Below are 22,354 nucleotides of genomic sequence, written 5' to 3'. Positions count from 1 at the left end.
CCCACATTATCCATTCCTAATATCCAATGGAGCAGTGAAAAGCCGCTATTAAAAACGTGTCATCCTAATGGGACCCAAATTTGCATCACCCACATTACGCCGACCAACGATGACGACGACGGAAGGAACTTTTCTGTCTTTTGTAGAGAAAGATCCGAACCTTCCCCCACCCACCATCTGCGGGGTTCGTGTTTGGAAAACTGAAGAAGCCATGGCTACGCGCGTTGACGGTGAAGTGTCACCCTTACGTCATCTATCCCCATCAGCCCCATAATCGCCTTTTCCCATGGCATAGCAACCGATGGCTATATGGAAAGCACAGACAAACAGACGTAACACTGAAATTGCTATCGACCACTCATTAACTATGTTCCAAACCTCACAACCTGAAGAATATATTGGGCGATGGATTTTGAAGAAATTTGTCCCAAATGATACGTCAGTTTGTTTGTGCGGAAAGGGACTGGGATAACGATCCAAACTGAACGACCAACTGAAAATATACGGGTGTGAGTATGTGAAAGTTAAAAGTTGAGATACATCTCCGGTAGAAAGTGTCATCACAAGATGGTTGTTGCGCTGGATCGTCGTCCGTCAGCCAGTAACGTTGGTCCCCTGTGCAACAGAATATGTCGGTCCGGGTCGGATTTAGGGGGTTGGCTGAACGGGTTGAACTTGTTGTAAGGTAGTTTTCTGTAGGAATGGGCCTCCCCGGGTGACACAAGAGCACTTTTTGCATCCAGAGTTCATCTACGTTCCATAATACGGTACGAGACGGAGATGCACCGGATTGGGGCGCATACTTGAGCAAGTCGAAGCGTGCGTTCTTCCGTTGCAAAGTGCTTTCCTATCGGTGAAATTGTCCATCGGAACGAGCAAACTTTGTTGTTCCGAGTGGCTCATCTCAGCCGTACTGCTGCTTGTGCATCGGGACTACATTACGGAAGTCACATATTAAATTTTTCGAGTGCCGGAGAGCCACTAACGACAGATCCGCAGAAAGTTACATTTCCGCGAAAGGAATTCCAACTTGGGGCGCCTTTTCAATGATCCTACTGGAATTGAATGTTTCATTTCATTACGCCAATCTTAATTCACTGTTGCCTGAATGCGAAAGACCCGTCGTTCGATGAAAGTTTGGAGTCAAAAGTTAGCTCCATAATCATCGTCATCTCGCCGCACCAGTACCCTCTTTGTCAGGGGGCATACATTTAGCACCATCAGCTGCCGTACTGTGCTTTGCAGTTGGCCAAATTAGAAAATAATCACTTTTCCATGTTTCAGTGAGGGGAACGGTTTTTCTGGTAGAACTTGTGTCTTTCAAGACACTAGCGTGTGCAGTGTCGGGAAATTCATTACATAATATGATATTATGTTTGCGATTGTAGTATAGACAAATTTCATCCGGAATTAGTCGAATCTAATAAATATCGATTGTACTTTTCACAACAGTTTTGATTTACATGCTATCATTTTGTAACAAAAAAACTATGGATATAAAACCAAAATGTATTCTTCAAGAATAGAAAATAAAGAAAAGAAAGAACAATACTGTACAGTTTATATTTACAATATGGCCCTTTATTATGCTTTAAAACCAACAAATGTATAGAGAAGTCGTATAATAATGAACGCACTGTATACGATTGGAGTAGACCACAATTTGAAATCGGTATATCTATACATCGTTTGATTCGGAATTTGACCACTAGTGCCAGGCCATGAAACTTTTACCTCTGTTATGTGCAGATATCTAAGGAAACGGAGTGCTTCGGGGAAGCCCAAGCAATCGTGTTTGTTTTTTTTTCGTATCGTCGGCGGTGCGATCTTTTTTCTTCTTCATTGATAAACACCCTTCCCGTGGTGATTGTGGAGATGCAGAGGTATTCTCGGTCTCTAGAAGCAATAGTTATTACACCCTAACATTCCTTCCCCATCACAACTGACTGTAAGGACTTGTCCGACGCCGTTATTGATCAATAATATGAGAGCTGCTAAAATTGTTCTTCGAGAGTAAGCGGAAACTCCCATTCTGTATTCATTTGGATCAAAGTGCTATTCTTACCAGTTCCGATCAATCACAGAGTAGCATGTACAGTCAGTCTATGCTATGCATGTTATGCAGATATCTCAGGAAACCGTTAATTTAAAATAATGGCGTCATCGGCAAAGTTGTTCAGTAACTCAAGAGTTATAATTCTTTAAGCTAGTTGTTTCAGTGCGCATCGTATCTGTGCTGTGCGTACACGAATTCTCTCTGCTCTTGGATTTTTTTATTTTTTTTTTTTTTAACTACCTAAATCAATAAAACAGTACTTTTCAGTGCTACAGAAAAGTACTTTCCAGTGCTAAAATTAAAAACAGTACTTTTCCGTGCTACTAAAACAGTACTTTTTAGTACTATTTTTTCGACTATTGAACCCTTTACGTTGTTGGTTTGGACCCGTGCCTTCGATTTTTCGTTGGACCCGTTAGCGAAAGCTAGCGGTGGTCATCCTTTTTGGACACCGTCTTGGGAAAAAACCTCTCGAAGGTCACGTCTTCTTTCGTTTATTCACTAAACATGGTTGCAACCACAATCAAAGAGGAAGGGTGAATCTCGGAATTCACAGCTTCTTTCCTAAAAAGTGGGATTAAAAACTGTCACTAAACGTGGCAAGAATGGAAGACAGGACGTTTCTCCGGAATGCGAACTTTCTTCCAAGGGTGAAATGGATAATGTTGATAATTGCATCGAAATGAGCAATCAGTTCGATGCTCTAGACAAATTTTCCGAACAACAAATCGAAGTAGTCTCTAGCCCAGGCTCTTTGATTCAAGGAAAGAGTACCGCCTATCGTGGTCAGTTGTTCCAAATTTGGGAGATTTAGGCAGGAGATCTTGAACTCCATTAGGGGAATCAAGGTTTCCTTCCAAATAGCGAAGAAAGGAGACTGTCGCGTTTTGCCGGAAACTCTTAAAGATCGCGAATTTTTTCTCAAACATCTTGAAGAGAAGAAGCATATTTTTTTTACTTATGACGACAAAACTGAACGTTTGTTCAAAGTCGTCTTGAAAGGTCTCTCAAGTGACTATAAATCACCTGAAGAGATCAAAAATGGAATAAATGATTAACTTGGATTTTCCCCAGTCCAAGTAATCATTATGAAAAAGAGAACCCAATCTGGCATTGTTCGGAAAGGGCTTTCTCAAAAATATTATTTAGTTCACTTTAACAAAAAAGAACTGAATAATATTGAAGCTTAAGAAAAAGCTAGACTTATGTTCGATGTCCGTGTGACATGGGAACAGTTCCAGAAACCTGGTGGAAATTACCAGAACCCCACTCAGTGCCGTCGGTGCCAAAAGTGGGGTCATAGAACCAAAAATTGCCGCATGGATGCTAAATGCGTTATTTGCGGAGGTTCTTCTCACGCTAAGGACATCTGTCTAGTGAAGGCATATACCACCAAGTTTATATGCTCGAATTGCGGGGACAATCATAAGTCAAATTTTTGGGCTTGCTCTTCGCGTAGGCGAGTCGTCGAGGCTCGGGCCAGGCAGATGAACGGTAATATCCGTTACGATAACGGTCGTTTCCGGAATTTCACTAGTAGAGTACCAAACAATGCTCATTTTTCAGTTAAAGATCGCTTAATTAGGAGTCATACCCATCAGGAAGATCATAATCATGCTCATTCACAAACTAATTTTAATCCATCGGGTAGCCGTTCGAATCTTTTAATTTCGAATGTATCTACCCAAGAAAAATCCTTTGCCACTAACGTAGCAGGTAATTTGAACTCCTCCCCTATTCTTACTATGAGTACCCATTCTAATTGTTTCAAATCAAATGGAAAAACCCTGCCGCCACATGAAACTTCTACTCCGCCTCTTCGTCTACCGAAAATTCTGATGGAAAATCATCAAATGTACCCACTTCAAGTGATATGTCTGCCTCTGATTTTAATTTTCTAACTGAACAATTGAATCAAAGGAAGCAGTCCAAGTCGGTGTAAAATTTACTAATCAAATTGTTATTGGATTACTTTTTTCCAGTGGCGTAGCTAGGGTTTTTGGGGCCCGGTGCGGTGTTCCATTTAGGGGCCCTCAAGAAAGTAATGTGAACGCCGTTCAAATGCGAACGCTAATGTGAAATCAACTGTTGAAATAAACGATGACCAAATAGCTTTTATAGAATTATGACTAAAATGATGGAACTTATGTTGATATGTTGATAATGTTGCTGTAGTCGTTAAATGACACAAATGTCAGTTAATGAGACTACAGTTCTTCTTTTTTAATACTTGTTCAAAAATACATTAGTTTACTTAAAATAATCGAGAGGACTTCCAGTGAATTGCCATGAAAGTTAATATATTAGCTGACGTAGGAATTCCACTAGTTAATCCTCATGATCTTCATGCATAAAAACTTCTGAGATATTCCTCAAAAGTAATTCCAGGGATTCCACCAGATTTTTTTTCAAAGTGATTTCAGAGATTGCTCCAAAAGTTTCTAGAAACATTTGATCAGTATTGACTTAACGGATTCCCGTCCCAAGGATTTCTTGATTTCTTGTCATAAGAAAATTGTAATTAAATTCCACCAGGATTTTATCCAGAATATGTCCAAGAACTGTTTCCAAAGAATTCCGGATTCTAGGGATTTTAAATTCAAGGATTTTGAATTTCTCCAATATGTTTATCAAATATATCTATGAATTCTTCTATGCCTTTGATCAAGAATTTCACCAAGTGATTTCTCCAGGATATAAAGAAGATTCAACTATAAATTCTTCAAACCATTCTGCCTACGATACTTTAATTTTTCCGGAGCATAAATTCTTCCAGTGACTCTTTCGAAGAACTATCCAATAATGATTCTTGAAATGTCCTAGCAATTATTCTAAAAACTCGTACAGGTATTCGCCCAAAAACCTAAAAAAAAATCTTCTCGAAATATCGTCAGTAAATTAATTACGAAATCCTTCCATTTCATCCCATCAGAAATTTCTTAGAAAGTTCTTTAGGATTTTTTTCAGTGGGTTCTCCAAGTAATCTTTAAAGTTTTCGTCTATAGAATATCCTACTGATATTTTGTATTACAAAATATATTCGAGAATTCGTACAAAATATTATCAAGATCTCCAGATCCCCCAGAGAATTCTCCTGGAATAATGCCGATACTCTCACAACGTATTCGTTCTGAAACTTTTCCATAGAAAATCTCTCAACGTTAGTTCTTCTTTGAATGGAGTTTTCTAGTGATTCCTTCATCAATTTACTAATACGTTTTTACAGAATTCTTGGGGAATTTATTCTAAAATTCTGTCAAGAAATAACAAAAGGATTTATTTCCAGAGTTCCTCATAACAAAATTCTTCATGTCCCATAATTGCCTAAGGTCGGTGTTCTCTTAGTGGACAGTCCCCTATAGTCGCACTAGTGGCTTTTTACGGTCATTTTGATATAAATCTTTTCAAAACATTTTTTGACATGAAGGTCAGGAGTTATTTATCTAGGTACCATTGATACACAGATTGAATTTGTTCAAAAAATGATCGAAATAATTAGTTTTGATTAAAATTTGAGCTCCCTTGCGCCTATAGTAAACCTATTGTTCCTAAAGTAGCACTACTGAGAGAAACTATTTTTTTTATTTTACGAAATAATTGATGAATTAAGAACTTTTTTTTACATCGAACGATAGCTTTTGATACACACTTTGTAGGAAAAATATAGAAGTTTTGTGAATATATTGTTTTGATAAGCATTTTGCCAACGACGTCATCCTAGTGCTACTATAGGAACAGAAATTAGAAGGTGTGCTACTATAGGCACATGTATTCCTATAGTGGCACACGCGATAATAAATACAAACATTTGAGTTTTCGTAGTTTTCATATTTTTCCCATAAAACCAAGATAAAAAGAATGTAAAAATAATGACGCTAGCGTTATTTTTCGATTTTATATGAATTTTTGTTCTTAGCTTTGCGGTTATTGGTACATCGACCCTGTTAGAACTGTTAATAGACGGCTCAACATTAACTTTTTAAGGGTTTCTGAAAGATCTCGTTTATGAATTTCTTTCAGAGTTTTTCTGAGTGTTCAAGGATTCCTCCAAAGATATTTCTGGAATACATTTCTTCAAAGATTGCAACAATAGAGACGTAACAATAAAAAAAATAAAATAAAAAAAAATAAAAAATAAACACGCAAAATTATGTAAAAAAGACTGAAAATGTTTGCTAGGTCAATAACATCAATTCATGATCCATTTTCCAATAAAAGTATACATGTTGAATGAAATTTAGATACAAAAAAACTTGCTTCGATATAACGTAACCTCGATGTAACGAATATAAAAATCGAGTTATGTTATAACGAAGTATTGCTGTAAAAAGTCCTGTATGGCAAACTGGAGAAACTGGCATAGGAATTCTCTTAGGAATTCTTTGAAAAATCCTCAAATGCAAATGAACAGTATACTATTTTATAAAGAGCTCCTTTATGAAGCTAGGGAAGATCTCCTCTACCGTTCTGATTCATATTACGGACACTTAAGGCCTCAGTAAAGTATAACTTATCAGAAAGCATATAAAATAAATCATTATGTATAATTCTTCTGCGATATCGAGCCTCCAAAACACTTAACTTTCGAATGTTGGGTGAAGATTTTGATTCAGCAACAGGAATAATTTTAAATAAATGGAAATGTGTGACCTTTTCATGATTCTTATTCCGGACGCCTCTTCGCTTTTGTCTCGTATTCCGGACACTTTGATTCGAATTCCGGACAGCTCATGTAAATCGTAGTTAGAAAGGTCAAATCACCAATTTAAATCGACAAACCATTGAATAGACGTCTGAGGCAATTGGGTATTGTAAATTTGTATAGAATCTATGGAAAAAAAAAGTCACTATCAGAATTTATGAAGTTTTTTCTCGAGGAATCTGAAAAGAAATACCTAAAAAACCAGTGAAAAAATTTTCTTAAAAAAGCCTCTATTTTTAAGTTTTTTTTAAAATAGAGCCTTTAAAAATAAAGCCTTGCATTAAAATAGAAGCTAAGCCTCTAAAAAGAGATCTTCTACTAGCCTTGAATATGTACAAACCATGACCCGAAGATGGTTACTGATTTCTATTCTAAATTATAATTGAAATGAAATACGGTGTAACATACCTCCAAATCAGTTTCAGATATGGTTATGGGCCCCGCACATTTAGGTAGATCCGTATGAATTTCAAAATTAAACCGAGTTATCGAGAATGAATTTTGAGGTATATAAGCTTTTCTAATCACTAATACCATTGATTATGGGGCCCTACACATTGCCGATCAAGGTCACCGTCAAACTGAGTTTTCATCTGCTTGTAACCTGTTAGTTTTCTAGAAATCAAATTCTTTATAGTAAATGAAACACTTACCACGATTTGGGGGCCCCTATGAACTCGGGGCCCGGTGCGGACCGCACCCACCGCACCCCCCTAGCTACGCTACTGCTTTTTTCTAATGGATTCAATAAATTACATATGCACAACTGTATATAGCAGTTATTACTGAAACATATTTAAAACCTGGATCCAAACTAAAACAAGTTCTCAACGTTTTTGTTTATCGTAATGATCTTCATATGCCCCATGGGGGAGTTGCAATCATCATTCATAGGTGTATAAAACATCAACTATTTTCGTCATTTGAAACTAAAGTTTTTGAAACTTTAGGTGTTTCTGTTGAAACACAGCTTGCTAAATATACTTTCATAGCTGCCTATTTGCCTTTTCAATGCTCTGCAATGCAAGTTAATTTGCTCCAAACTGACTTGCGAAAATTTACTCGCAATAAGTCAAAAAAATTTGTCATTGGTGATTTTAATGCCAAACATCGGTCATGGAATAATTCTCAAAGTAATTCCAAACTCATAATTTGATTTGATGACTGCTCTTCAGGATATTTCTCAATTAAATACTCTGATAGCCCTATTTGTTTTTCCTCTTCTAGAAAATCATCTACGATTGACTTGCTCTTAACCGACTCTAGTCATTTTGGAGCCAACTGATTACTCATGCTGATTTTGATTCTGATCATGTCCCTGTTACATTTAAAATATCCCATGAAGCGATTCTCAATCCTATCAGCTCCACTTTCAATTATTTTCGAGCCGACTGGAATATATAGGGAAAGTGTACCAGTTATGGCCATAGTGGTTCCCTATTTGGCTATATGTAAAATTTCAATAGCTATCACATTTTAAATCTTTTTGAATGTTTTTACATCAAGATATATGTTAAATCTAACTACTTCAACACACAAACATTTTCAAAATTTGAAGACATTAAAGTAATCACGTATGGCGAAATAGGGACTCACTATGTCCATAACTGGTACACCTACCCTATGATGATCTTAAACTCTTGATCCGTCTTAAAAACGTGAGGAGAAGGCAATTTCAACGCACTCGCGATCCTGCTATGAAAATTATATGGCAGCTTTTGCAGGAAGAAATCAAAAACGTTTTGCACAATGAAGAAACAAACATTAAGAAAATAAGATTTCTCAATTGGTCCCTGGCTCTAAGCCCTTTTGTAAATTATATAAATCTTGATAAAACCTCAGAAGCCAATACCGGCATTGAAAGAAGAAAACTAATTATTACTAACTAATTGTGAAAAAGCTCAAAAACTTTCTATGCAGCTTGAAAGTGCGCACAGGACTTACTAGTCCAATTGAAAATCAAGTTACTCAGGACCTCGAAAATATTCTCAATCAAGAGAACGTTTTCGAAAATTCCTGGGAGACTGATTTGGAAGAAGTGACTATTATTAGAAAAAATAAAATTATGAAGCTCCTGGTGAAGATGGAATTTACTACATCCTCATCAATCAACTTCCAGAGAGTAGCTGATCATTCTTAGTTGTTATATTTAACAAATGTTTTAAGTTGGCATATTTTCCTGACAAATGGAAAAAATGTAATGGAAGGTTGTACCAATTTTAAAACCAGACAAAAATCCTGCAGAAGCTTCTAGCTATCGTCCAATCAGTTTGCTTTCCTCCGTCAGTAAACTTTTTGAAGAGGCCTACATCAACGAAAATTATTTTTTTTCCAATGAACAGTTCGGATTCCGCCATGGACATTTGACCACTCATCAACTTTTACGTGTAACAAATTTGATTCGTTTCAACAAATCCGAAGGCTATTCTTCGGCTCTTGTTCTTCTAGACATAAAAAAAAGCATTCGACAGTGTTTGGCATCAAGGTTTGATCGTTAAATTGAAAAACTTTAATTTTCCAACAAATATTGTTAGAATAATTCAAAGTTATCTTTCAAATCGTACATTTCAGGTTAATTATCAGAACTCCAGGTCTGAAAAGGAAGTCTTTCAAGAGCTGATGTTCCTCAAGGCAGCATTTTGGGACCAATATAATACAATATATTCACATCTGACTTACCTGAGTTACCTCAGGGATGTCAAAAATCCTTGATTGCGGATGACATAGGCCTCTCCGCCAAAGGACGAAGCATGCGTGTCATCTGTAGTCGATTGCAAAAAAGTTTGGATATTTTTTCTTCATACTTGCAAAAATGGAAGATTTCTCCTAATGCTTCCAAAACTCAACTAATAATATTCCCACATAAACCAAAAGCTCTTTATTTGAAACCTTCAAGTAGTCATGTTGTCACGATGAGAGGGGTTTCAATAAATTAGTCAGATAAAGTTAAGTATCTAGGGCTCATGCTAAATAAAAAAAATACTTTCAAAAATCTCATTGAGGTCATCTAGGCCAAATGTAACAAACATGTAAAATGTCTTCGTATCCATTTATTAGGAGAATATCAAAACTTTGCTTTGAGAACAAGGTTTTCAAACAAATTTTCAGGCCAGCCATGTTGTATGCTGCATCAATATGGACTAGCTGTTGTAATACCAGAAAGAAGGCTCTGCAGAGAATTCAAAATAAAATTTTGAAAATGATTCTGAGTTACATAGAATACCCAATGTTAAGACATTGGAACAAATATCAAATAAAATAATTAAAGATTTTAGACAAAAATCATTGCAGACTTCTATAGCCACTATTAATGCGTTATATATTTAGATTAAGTTAGGGTAAGTAAATTGAAAACGTTTTGTTTTTCTCTCTTATAAACAGTTGAAATCAAGTCACCTGTAAAAAATTTGAACTGCTACGGCAAATGAAATGTAATATGTTGTTAACCAAATGTTAATAAAAGTTTAATTTAGTTTTTCCAAATTATGATGATAGTGTTGTCTAACACAAAACACCTAGATATAAGGAATTAATGTAATGTTGGGAATAATAGTAATTAAAAACAAAAAAAATAAAAAAGTGAGATTGGCTATGTTTTCAGTAAAAAAAAATACTTTTCTGTCTCAATTGAACATCCAGGAGAGGTAAACTTATCTAAGGGTTAAACCCATCTATACAGCACTGCACCGTCAGCAATGAGAGATTGTCGCATCGAAACGAAAAGTCAGCATCATCATTGTTTAACTAGGCAAAGTTGTTTTCCTTAGACTACCACTGTCACCTATGTCTTCCATACCAAACTGAGATTTTCCATGCAGGTTAAATTGTACACTATACAAAGTTTATTGTTTCGGTCTTTCCCCGAAATTTATGCACACCATACACAACCTGTGACGACACCTTTCCAGGATCAAACCACAGCGGTTGCAAACTTGGGCAAATTGTTGAACAATACGGTTGCATTCGTGCTTCAGAATACTAGGAACGCAATTTTGTTGTTTGTGACGGGTACAGATTACAGTCAGTCTGCAGGTCCTCTTTGATGGCAATCATTTAGTCTGGAAGTTTATTCCACTATGTTTCAAATCATTTTGGATTAGGGAAGGATTATTAGGACTCATTTTGGGTTAGAAGTATAACTGGTAATCTATCTGTGATCACAGAAAAAATAATGCAAATGGCTGATTTTATTTCTAACTCTGTTTAGGAATATAACAACAAATCTTTTATTTGATCATATTTTGAATTGATAGTGAGAGTACAGTTCTCCGTTAAGTAAAATGCTTATTCATTTTTTGAATATTATAAATAGGCAATAGAACCTGTTTATAATATTCAAAAAATGAATAAGCATTTAACTATCAGTAAATCAGTTTTCTGCTACGGGCGGCTGTTTTTACGATAAAAATATGAAAAACGTTATAATTTAATGTGATCAAGTGTTATTACATTTTGTAGTATCTATGAAAATTATTAACCCCTCTACCGGCAGCTACATTTTTTAACGCAAAATATTCAAATCGCGATAACTTTTCTGTTTCTCGATATTTCTGCACCATTCTTTCACAAGTTCTCATAAAACTCTTCTAGTTTTAGAATATGTGTCGATATTGGTAATTGGTCATCTGGATCTGGAGATATTTCAAAATTCCTTGGGGGACCGACGCGTAGCCAAAACCTACGTAAATATCTCAGTCTACAGAATTTTTTATCGTATTCGGATATTCACTCCTCGAAATGGTATATTAATGCGAATATGCTGTAAAAAAAATGAAGCAATTCGGTGCAGCCGTCTTTGAGTAATGGGCATTTATGTTTCTGGTACCACCCTGGACAAATAAAGATCTTAAAAACTCTAAAAAACCTCATATCGTAATTTTCAGATTTGTCCAAGAATACTGAACCGATTTGTATGATTTTTTAAGAGTAGCTCCTCATTACCTGGTATTGTGTAGTACACTTTTTTTTTATAAATTGACCAAAATAAAATGGCCGCTAAAGACATTTTATATGGAAAATGTCGGTCCCCCAAGGAACATCGGAATATCTTCAAAACCAGATCACCAATGATTGATATCAACACGGCTTCTTAAACTACAAGAGTTTTTTGAGATCTTGTGTAAAAATGGTGCAAAAATATTGGGAAACAAAAAAGTTATCGCGATCTGAATATTTTTTTGGTGGTTAAAAATGAAGCTGCCGGTAGAGGGGTTGAAATGTGTTTCAAGTTTTGTACCGTAAACAGAAATATATTGGAACATGCTTTAAATGTGCAAATATATCTGCACCTAGAGCTACATAAAATGATTCAACTTCGGCTCTCCTTTTAAGAAGAACATTCTGAAACCTATCTAATGCAAACCGTGTTCATCAATTTTCAACCGAATCAACTTCTAAGTTGCTAAAAGCCATCTAGCGTTCATTCATCACCATCACCTTTTGTGATAAATGTTCATTTGACATGCCACATCACCATCAAAGGAACACGAAGCTTCGCAAAACAGTCAATTTATGAGCATCGCCATCCAAGCACAAAACAGTATTTTATGCCAAGGCTGCTGCCGCCTCCCAATTGCTGGAACTGATCAAAGCCATTGTTCCCTTGAATCGGCATCAAACCACTTTCCAGGAATAAAAATTCCCCGCCCTCCTCCCGGAGAGAACTTCTAATAATAATCAAAACGTAGCACAGTGGCGGATCGTCGTATTTTTTCGTCGTTAAGTCGGACGAAACCTCGAAAATTGTCCAAAATGACTGAACTTGTGACCATTTACTAATTTTGGTTTGCTGGTTCCATTTTTGATTCTATCTTTTACATATTTTTTTCTATGTCATCGGACTATTTTTTGTGGATTGAATAATTTTTATAAATAATATGAATTGAGGTAAAACGATCATTTGTTGAAGGCCGGTAAACCTAAAACAATCTTTAAATTTAAGTATTGAAGGCAAATTTGCTGAAATATTTCGGAATTTTCAAACCTTTCGACGACTTCTAATGCAATGCTGGTATATTTGCAAATTATTTTGCATTAAAATGATCGCTTTTGTGAAGTGTTTGTATACATTTTACATTTTTATTAAAATTTTATCAAAGGCTACGAGTTCTAGGATCAGTATCATACCTGGAAAGTTTAAAGATATTGATATTTTTCGTATTGATTCGTAGCATCTTCATCCCTACCAATCCCAAATTAGATTGACGCACGAGTCCTCCGAATTAAAGGGAAAAAAAATATTTTTGAGTACTTTTTTCTTTCAATACAATTTCAGGATAAAATTTACAAATTTTTAGTTTTCGTCCGGCCTTTTGCCACTGTACCTAGAATGAAGCCCCTCATTTCGGGTGGAAAATTGGATGCTGGCGCAGCACATCTAGCGTTGGCACCAACATCAACCCTAGGAGTAGCACTCTGGCAGCTCACTGTCTCGCACTTCCCAATTCGGAAACTTTATGTTCCAGAAAGGTGAAAATTTCCACGACATTACCATCCAGCGACAGCAGGGTGAAATATAAACAGGAGCGGCCCAATATGGAGGGACAGGACCATCGGCTGAATATCGTTTCCCAAAAGAGGCCCTCACCACATCGCCTAAGAAATTTGCATGAGAATTGGGCGTTGAAAGTTCCGCTCGCATCCGAAATTGCCTAGGCTTGGACATTTTTTCCTCTATTTGAGATGATGGCTCGAATCTGCATTGACACACAACCAATGAATGCAAAAATGGTTTTCATGTGCTGAAACAGCTCTTAGTAAATTGCTGTGAAAATGCATTTAGAAAATCGAGTTGGTACGATTCTTGATTTCTTTCAACAGCCCTTTCCTAACTGAAGTGACTATTCACCGCAATTCTGAAGAAGTGTCGCACTATGCGAACAACTTCACGTATTTTTGCTGGTCTAACTTCCTCCAGGATCTCACATGTATTACATTGGTTAACAAGTCCGGGCTGTATATCTTTAAATTCTCAGTTTTTTCCTTATTCTTTTATTTGTATCATTCCAACAATAGCATTCATTTCTTAAATCTAGGTGTTCTGTGTAGAAAACACTCACCCTAATTTGGTGAAACTAAATTAAGCTTTAACGACATTTGGTTAACAATATATTACATTTCATTTGCCGTAGCAGTTCAGAATTTTGCCGATGAATTAATTTTACTTGCTTATAACAGTTCCAGAGGATATGCGCAACAAGGTAGGCCTACCGTTCACGTTTTGTGTGTGTTAATGTGGCTCACTAAAGTTGAGTGTTGAAAAGCATCAGCGTTTACTGCTTGGCCTGGCCCGCGTTTTCGATCTGTGCTGTTTGGGCCGGCCTGCATTAGAGATGAGCGGCTAGCTTTGTTCGTAGTTGACAGTCGTATACCCACCCTGAATAAAAGAACATATACTGTCAGTTATATTAATTAAACTTAACCTAAATATATAACGCATTAATTGAAGAAATAGAAGATTGCAACGATTTTTATTATCATTATTATTTTTTTCATTGAACATTTGTTTGAATCGTTTAACGTTAGATATTCTATGTAACTCATCAGTACCATACAAGTGATAGAGCGTCATAAATTTCATTTTGAATCCTCGGCAGAGATTTCTTCTTGTTATTATAAGAGCTTGTCCATATTGGTACAGCATATAACATGGCCAGCCAGAAAATTAGTTTGAGAGCTTGTTTATAAGTTTCGATTTTCTGTTGATAACAGACATTTTAAATATTTGTTACATTCGGTTTAAATTCCAAAAGTGTTTGATCCGTTGAATCTATTGCAAGCTCCTTTGATCAATTGTATCCGGTTCGAGTTGTGTGGGTAAAAAAACGTGTGGAAAATAAACGGGATCCGTTGAATCTGTCACATGCTCCTGTGCAGGAAGCAACGAAATCAGGATCGTGTCCGGTTCGTGTAGTGACCGCACTATCGGTATCGCTCATCTGTGTAAATGCTTACGTATTCATTTCAAATCATATCGTTATCGTTTACCAAAACGAATCCTTTCCCATATCCAAACTCCCAGTGTTTTCTTGTGGAAGAGCAGAGGACTCCTCGGCTTCTATATAGCCAGTTACACGTCAACATTTCCCTCCCATCTCCAAATTGAGCTGCATTCGGACGTAGCCGGTGCCGTTATTGTTTGTTTTAATAGTGAGAGCTCTAGTACTTACACATTGAAGATGCTACTGGTCCTGAGTAGCGTTTGTTGGTTCCCTGTGTAAGTACAGATGTTCTTGCAATAACGGAGTAGCATCTGCGGTCAATCATGCTCATGCTCATGCTATTTAGAACTCCATTGTCGTTAAATAAGTGATGAATTTTTACTTTTAACATTATTGAAAGAAAAACTGTACCTACCATCAATACAAAATTTAACAACTTTATAAAAAACCTTATGTTTCAAGTGGAGAGAGTTTGTTTATACTTAGTTGGTGAATCTCACTTCTTAAAATATTTGCAATTTTTTATATGTCATAATTTCCGAATGATTGAACTTGGTTGAAATACACGTGAAAAATTGCGATACCCAGTAAACACACCATCGTATATGATGGTTTACATGAAAGATATTCAAGTGATTTAAGGAGTCACTTTCATGGAAGTTTCCTTGAAAAACTGAAATATGCCTTCCGGAAGATCCGGAAGATCCGGAAGATCCGGAACATCCGTAAAAGTGGTCAAATCGTTTAAAATGACTTGGAAAGCCGCGGTTTTTTTAAATTTCACTAGTTTATCATGTGGATTTTCCTTTTTTTTTTTTGAAGAGGCTGCTCTTTTAGGAGTTTCAGTTATTCACACATATGTACATACATTATATACTTAAGTTTTGACGAAAGTCACAATTATGCTAGCATCTAGTTGTTCGAAATTTTGGATGAGTTTTTTCAACGATGAGTTATAAAACAATTGAGTGCTCAAAACGTATTAAGCAAATATAATGGTATCTGCTCAACTTTTAATCCGCATAAATCTCAAATGGAACGTACGGGTGCCGATGCACACACAAAATTTTCGGAATCTCAACATAAAAAAATGTTTCATTGGGGTGGTTGAAAATAGCTTAACTAAGCATGAAGTAATTAATGAAGTTTAATTACGCTTTCGGAGTAATGGCGTTCGGGAAATATGCCCGGTGCGAGTGCCTATCAATAACAGATCACATATTCACCTTGTGGTCATAAAGAAATTTTTTAAGCATCATTTGTTTATTTATTTTAAGGTACCGAGGAAGAGGAAGTAGGAGCTGTAGCAAAATAGTAGTTTACACAACAAGAGCAGAATAAAGATATTTAAAGCAAAGTAAAAGTTTGTGTCTTTGAGTATTTTGTATTTGTGCTTATTTTTTCATCGGACTTTTTTGAGTCTACATGAAACTGACTACATTAACTCTAGCATTGAATACACTTAAATTGAACAATACCATTTAAAATAAGCCTATTCTAAAAAAACATTGATCGAAATATTAAAATCCAATAGGTGATAATTTTCTTTCATCATCATACACATTGATCTTATCGGTTTATTTTGGGCATAGTCCGTACGATGGTGATCTAGGCGTAGAAAGTTAGTATTCCTGAGAGTCCTTGCTGGTATGTTGAGGTTTACTCAAGCTAAAATGGCTGGTGCGTCGATTTCTCCCTTTAAAAGTTTTGCCAAAAACACATTTTTCATGATTTTTTTAATTTCTTTATTAGTATCATTCCAAACATAACATTCATTATTTCTTATATCTAGGTGTTCTGTGTTATTAGACAACACTATCATCCTAATTTGGTAAAACAAATCTAAGATTTTATTAACATTTTGTTAATAACATATTACATTGCATTTGCCGTAGCAGTTCAAATTTTTTACAGGTGAGTTGATTTCACCTGCTTATAAGAGAAAGAAAAAAAAAACGTTTTCAATATACTTAACCTAACTTAACCTAAACATATAACGCATTAATCGTGGCAATAGAAGATTGTAACGATTTTTGCCTGAAATTATTGATTATTTTATTTGACATTTGTTCCAATGCTTCATCATTGGATATTCTATGTAACTCATTGGCCTCAGAATCGTTTTCAAAATTTTATTTTGAATTCTCTGCAGAGCTTTCTTCCTGGTATTACAACAGCTAGTCCATATTGGTACAGCATACAACATGGCTGGCCTGAAAATTTGTTTGAATATCAAAAAACAAAGTTTTGATTTTCTATTAATAAGGGGATAGAGACATTTTAAATATTTGTTACATTTGGCTTGAATGCCCTCAATGTGATTTTTGAAAGTTAAATTCTTATCTAGCATGAGCCCTAGATACTTAACTTCATCTGACCAATTTATTGGAACCCCTCTCATCGTGGCAACATGTCTACTTGAAGGTTTCAAATAAAGAGCTTTTGGTTTATATGGGAATATTATTAGTTGAGTTTTGGAAGCATTAGGAGAAATCTTCCATTTTTGCAAGTATGAAGAAAAAATATCCAAACTTTTTTGCAATCGACTACAGATGACACGCAGGCTTCGTCCTTTGGCGGAGAGGCCTGTGTCATCCGCAAACAAAGATTTTTGACATCCCTGAGGTAACTCAGGTAAGTCAGATGTGAAAATATTGTATAATATTGGTCCCAAAATGCTGCCTTGAGGAACACCAGCTCTTACAGGAAGTCTTTCAGATCTGGAGTTCTGATAATTAACCTGAAGTGTACGATTTGACAGATAACTTTGAATTATTCTAACAATGTATGTTGGAAAATTAAAGTTTTTTAATTTTGCAATCAAACCTTCATGCCAAACACTGTCGAATGCTTTTTCTATGTCTAGAAGAGCAAGACCAGTAGAGTAGCCTTCAGATTTGTTGGAACGGATCAAATTTGTTACACGTAAAAGTTGATGAGTGGTCGAATGTCCATGGCGGAATCCGAATTGTTCATTGGCAAAAATTGAATTTTCGTTGATGTGGGCCATCATTCTGTTGAAAATAACCTTTTCAAAAAGTTTACTGATGGAGGAAAGCAAACTGATTGGACGATAGCTAGAAGCTTCTGCAGGATTTTTGTCTGGTTTTAAAATTGGAACAACCTTAGCATTTTTCCATTTGTCAGGAAAATATGCTAATTGAAAACATTTGTTAAATATATCAACTAAAAATAATAAGCTACTTTCTGGAAGTTTCTTGATGAGGAAGCAGAAAATTCCATCATCGTCAGGAGATTCCACATATTTGATTTTTTTAATAATAGTTCTCACTTCTTCCAAATAAGTCTCCCAGGCATTTTCGAAAACGTTCTCTTGATTGAGAATAGTTTCGAACTCCTGAGTAACTTGATTTTCAATTGGACTAGTAAGTCCTAAATTAAGATTGTGCGCACTTTCAAACTGCATAGCAAGTTTTTGAGTTTTTTCGCAATTAGTTAGTAATAATTTCTTCTTTTCTTCTGAGGTTTTTTCAAGATTTTCGATAATTTCCAAAAGGGCTTAGAGCCAGGGTCCAATTGAGAAATTTTATTTTCAAAATTTTTGTTTCTTAAATCTGCAAAACGTTTCTTGATTTCTTTCTGGAAATCCTGCCATATAATTTTCATAGCAGGATCACGAGTGCGCTAAAATTGCCTTCTCCTCACGTTTTTAAGACGGATCAAGAGTTTAAGATCATCGTCTATAATCACGGATTCAAATTTTACTTCACATTTTGGAATTGCAATGCTCCGGGCTTCAACAATGGAATTTGATAAAGTTTCAAGAGCATTGTCAATATCAAGTTTAGTTTCTAAAGAAATGTTAACATCAAGATTAGAGTCAACATACGTTTCATATATTCCAGTCGGCTCGTAAATAATTGAAAGTGGAGCTGATAGGATTGAGAATCGCTTCATGCGATATTTGAAATGTAACAGGGACATGATCAGAATCAAAATCAGCATGAGTAACTAATTGGCTACAAAGATGACTAGAGTCGGTTAAGACCAAGTCAATCGTAGATGGATTTCTAGAAGAGGAAAAACATGTAGGGCTATCAGGGTATTGAATTAAGAACATTTTCATGATATTTCTCCTCTTCTCAAGAGTATCCATACAGACGGGGTTGGTGTTCTAATGGCTACCGCTTCTGCTTCATGAGCAGAAGGTCATTGATTCAATCCCAGACCCGTCCCTTTCCTCGTACTTTGTAGTTGTATCTTTCACTCGTTTTTATCTTCCATTCTTAAACTATCACACTCAAACTGTTCGTTCATAGAGCATCGGCCTTAAATGGCCCGAAAATTTCGACAACTTTTATGCATGAAAAATGTAGAAGACCTCATAGTTGTAGATTCTAGAATTTGGTCCAAAAACACCGTGAAAAAGGCCAGTGTCCAGCTTTCGAAGCGTCCAGCAATTCGATGCAGTACGGTACATATTAATAAAACTCTTACAAACTTTACGGTAAGAATTTATGTTAGCTTACCATATCCAAAATTGTTACTATTGAGTAAATGCATGTAGTCATAAAAAAACATAAAATTCCTGCTAGCCAGCAAGAAAGGTCCGAAACAATGCTTGTCGAGCAAAGTGTGCTTAGACAGGACTTCCAATAGACTTATCAATCAATAAAATCCTTAGTAATTTAGGCACAATACAAAGTCATCCTAAAACTTCCATCAACCACACGCCGTTTGTTGTCAATGGTCGAACCCTCGGCCAAGCACAAATACAAAACTTCCGACACAAAGACAAGAGACATTGCGATTGAGCCATCCCTTCGACCCAAATGCAGACAAGATTACCTTCCGTTCTTCAATCTTTCGTCACGTTTCCGAAAAAAGAAAATCTTCCTCCCGTCGTACACCACCACAAGGTCCTGTTCGAGTGATTTAGTCCTAGAAGTTGTTTAATTATAAAACTTTGCCCTCGTTGCCTTTTTGATTGACTTTCTTTTTAATTACAGCTGGTCACCGAGTTTGAGAAATTCATTAAACAACCATCTGGGATGGTTCTTTCTAGAACCGTCCGCCACCGACAGGACAAATCCGCCTTCGGTTGTTGGGCTCGCGTCATTGTACAGCTCTGAACCTTGTCAACCATGCAGCCTGCACCACCAATATTCCAAATGAAGAACAGGAAAAAATCTTTTTCAGATGCAGATGTAATTGGACCGGCTCAATTGAGAGTTCCATTCCGGCGGCCTACAGGTTCCAGGACTCTAGGTCAGTCCGACTCGAGTCAACTAGGCCGAACTGGGAACGAAGGAAGTTAACGCTTGATTACCCAAACGATAAATAATTAAAATCCATCTTCTGTCCAGCCGGGCGGTAACTATCACTACTGACTGGCCCGAAGGCAACTAGAGTCCCAGCGCTAGACAATCCGACTGGATGGATTTCTCCGGTAGGGCTGTTCGGAACTCATTGGGGCAGAAGTTCAACGTGGAGGTTTTTTCTAAACGTTCGCTTTTTGAGAGTACTATGTACGATAGGCAGCGCAACAATTTCGGACCGATGTTGATTTACGCTTCAGTGAATTTGAGATTCACGGGAATCGAACTGCAGTGCTGGAAGAAGGTGAAACAATTGAGCGAAAGTCAGTTCTGAGATTGAATTGGACGAAGTGTAGAACTAGCCCTCGTGCGTTAAAATACACTCTAATAAAGATTTAAAAAAAAAAAAAAATTGAATTGGACGAAATTTTCCAAGTAAAATCAAAGACCAAGATCCATTTCTAAAACACTTTAAACATGGTTACACTTTACCAGTAAAAAGACAAATGGAAGGTTTTTTTAGTTATACATCATAATAATAAATGTTAGATTCAAATTTACATTCCATTTCAATTCCTTTAAATTCAAGTTTCAGTTCTAGTTCCAGTTCCAGTTCAAGTTCAAGTTCCAGTTCCAGTATCAGTTACAGCTCCAGTTCTAGTTCTAGTTTCAGTTCCACATCTAGTTCCTTTTCCAGTTCCAGTTCTAGTTCCTGTTCCAATTTCAGTTCACGTTCCAGTTCTAGTTCCAGTATGAGTTCTATTTCTAGTTGTTGTTGTTGAGTTTTATTAAAGACCTTTTAACCGTTTTGGTCATTTGGGTCCCGTCATAAATTTACAGAGTTTTAGAAAATTTTAAAAGTAATTGGTATGATATATGTATGGTATGTTGTTATCTTCACGTTCTATTTCTAGTTCCAGTTCCAATTTCAGTTCATGTTCCAGTTCCAGTTCCAGTCCAAGTTCCAGTTCCAGTCCTAGTTCCAGTTCTAGTTCTAGTTCCAGTTCCAGTTTCAGTTCCAATTCCAGTTCCAGTTCGAGTTCCAGTATCAGTTTTAATTCTAATTCCAGTTCCAGCTCCAGCTCCAGTTCGAGTTCTAGTTTTAATTCTAGTTCCAGTTCCAGTTCCAGTTCTATTTCCAGTTCTAGTTCCAATTCTAGTTTTAGTTCCAATTCCAATTCCAGTTACAGTTACAGTTCCGGTTCCAGTTCTAGTTCTAGTTCTAATTCCAATTCTATTTCCAGTACAAGTTCCAATTCCAGTTCCAGTTTCAATTCCAGTTCTAGTTCCAGTTCCAGTTCCAGTTCCAGTTCCAGTTCCAGAATCAGTTCTGTTTCTAGTGCCAGTTCCAGCTCCAGTTCTAGTTCTAGTTTCAGTTCCAGTTCTAGTTCCATTTCCAGTTCTAGTTACAGTTTCAGTTCAAATTTCAGTTCAAGTTCCAGTTCCAGTATCAGTTCTAATTCTAGTTCCAGTTCCAGCTCCAGTTCTAGTTCTAGTTTTAATTCTAGTTCCAGTACCAGTTCCAGTTCTATTTCCAGTTCTAGTTCCAATTCCAGTTTTAGTTTCAATTCCAATTCCAATTCCAATTCCAGTTCCAGTTCCAGTTCCAGTTCCAGTTCCAGTTCCAGTTCCAGTTCCAGTTCCAGTTCCAGTTCCAGTTCCAGTTCCAGTTCCAGTTCCAGTTCCAGTTCCAGTTCTAGTTCTAGTTCTAGTTCCAGTTCTAATTCCAGTACAAGTTCCAATTCCAGTTCCAGTTTCAATTCCAGTTCTAGTTCCAGTTCCAGTTCCAGTTCCAGTTCCAGTTCCAGTAGACGAATTCCATCCAGAATGAGTCGAAAAAAAAAATAAAAATCGTAATCGATAGTCTTCGATTTGGATTAAATTTTACACATGATTTTGGTATGGTAGAATAAGTGCTTTCCATAGAAAAAATGATCATTTTGACTCAAGTGTAACTTTTGAAAATGGCCTATAAATTTTCGCATGCAACTTATTTGAAAAATTTTAACTCCGAAACTGTTGATTTTAGAGAAAAATGTTCTATGAAGAAGTTGTAGTGAACCGTTTGGACTATAAGAAAAAATATACACTGAAAAAATATTTTATTTATTTTCATAGAAAAATCAAAAATAAAACTTGAATTTCAAATCACACACAAACCCCATTTTTAATATTTATTAAATTTTCACCATAGAATCTCGATAGTAAAAAGATGATTGGGGCAAAGTTTCATGATGGAGAAATTTTTAATGAAAAAGTTTTTCTAAGAACAACTTTTGGTTTCAAGATGCGTACTGTATCATCAGAACGTATTTATTTTGACAAAAAAACAAAATTTTGAAAATCAACCTAAAGTTGTTCTTAGAAAAAAAAATTA

Source organism: Aedes aegypti, chromosome 2 (assembly GCF_002204515.2).
Source record: "Aedes aegypti strain LVP_AGWG chromosome 2, AaegL5.0 Primary Assembly, whole genome shotgun sequence".
Classification (NCBI taxonomy): domain Eukaryota; kingdom Metazoa; phylum Arthropoda; class Insecta; order Diptera; family Culicidae; genus Aedes; species Aedes aegypti.
Note: the sequence above shows the minus strand (reverse complement) of the source record.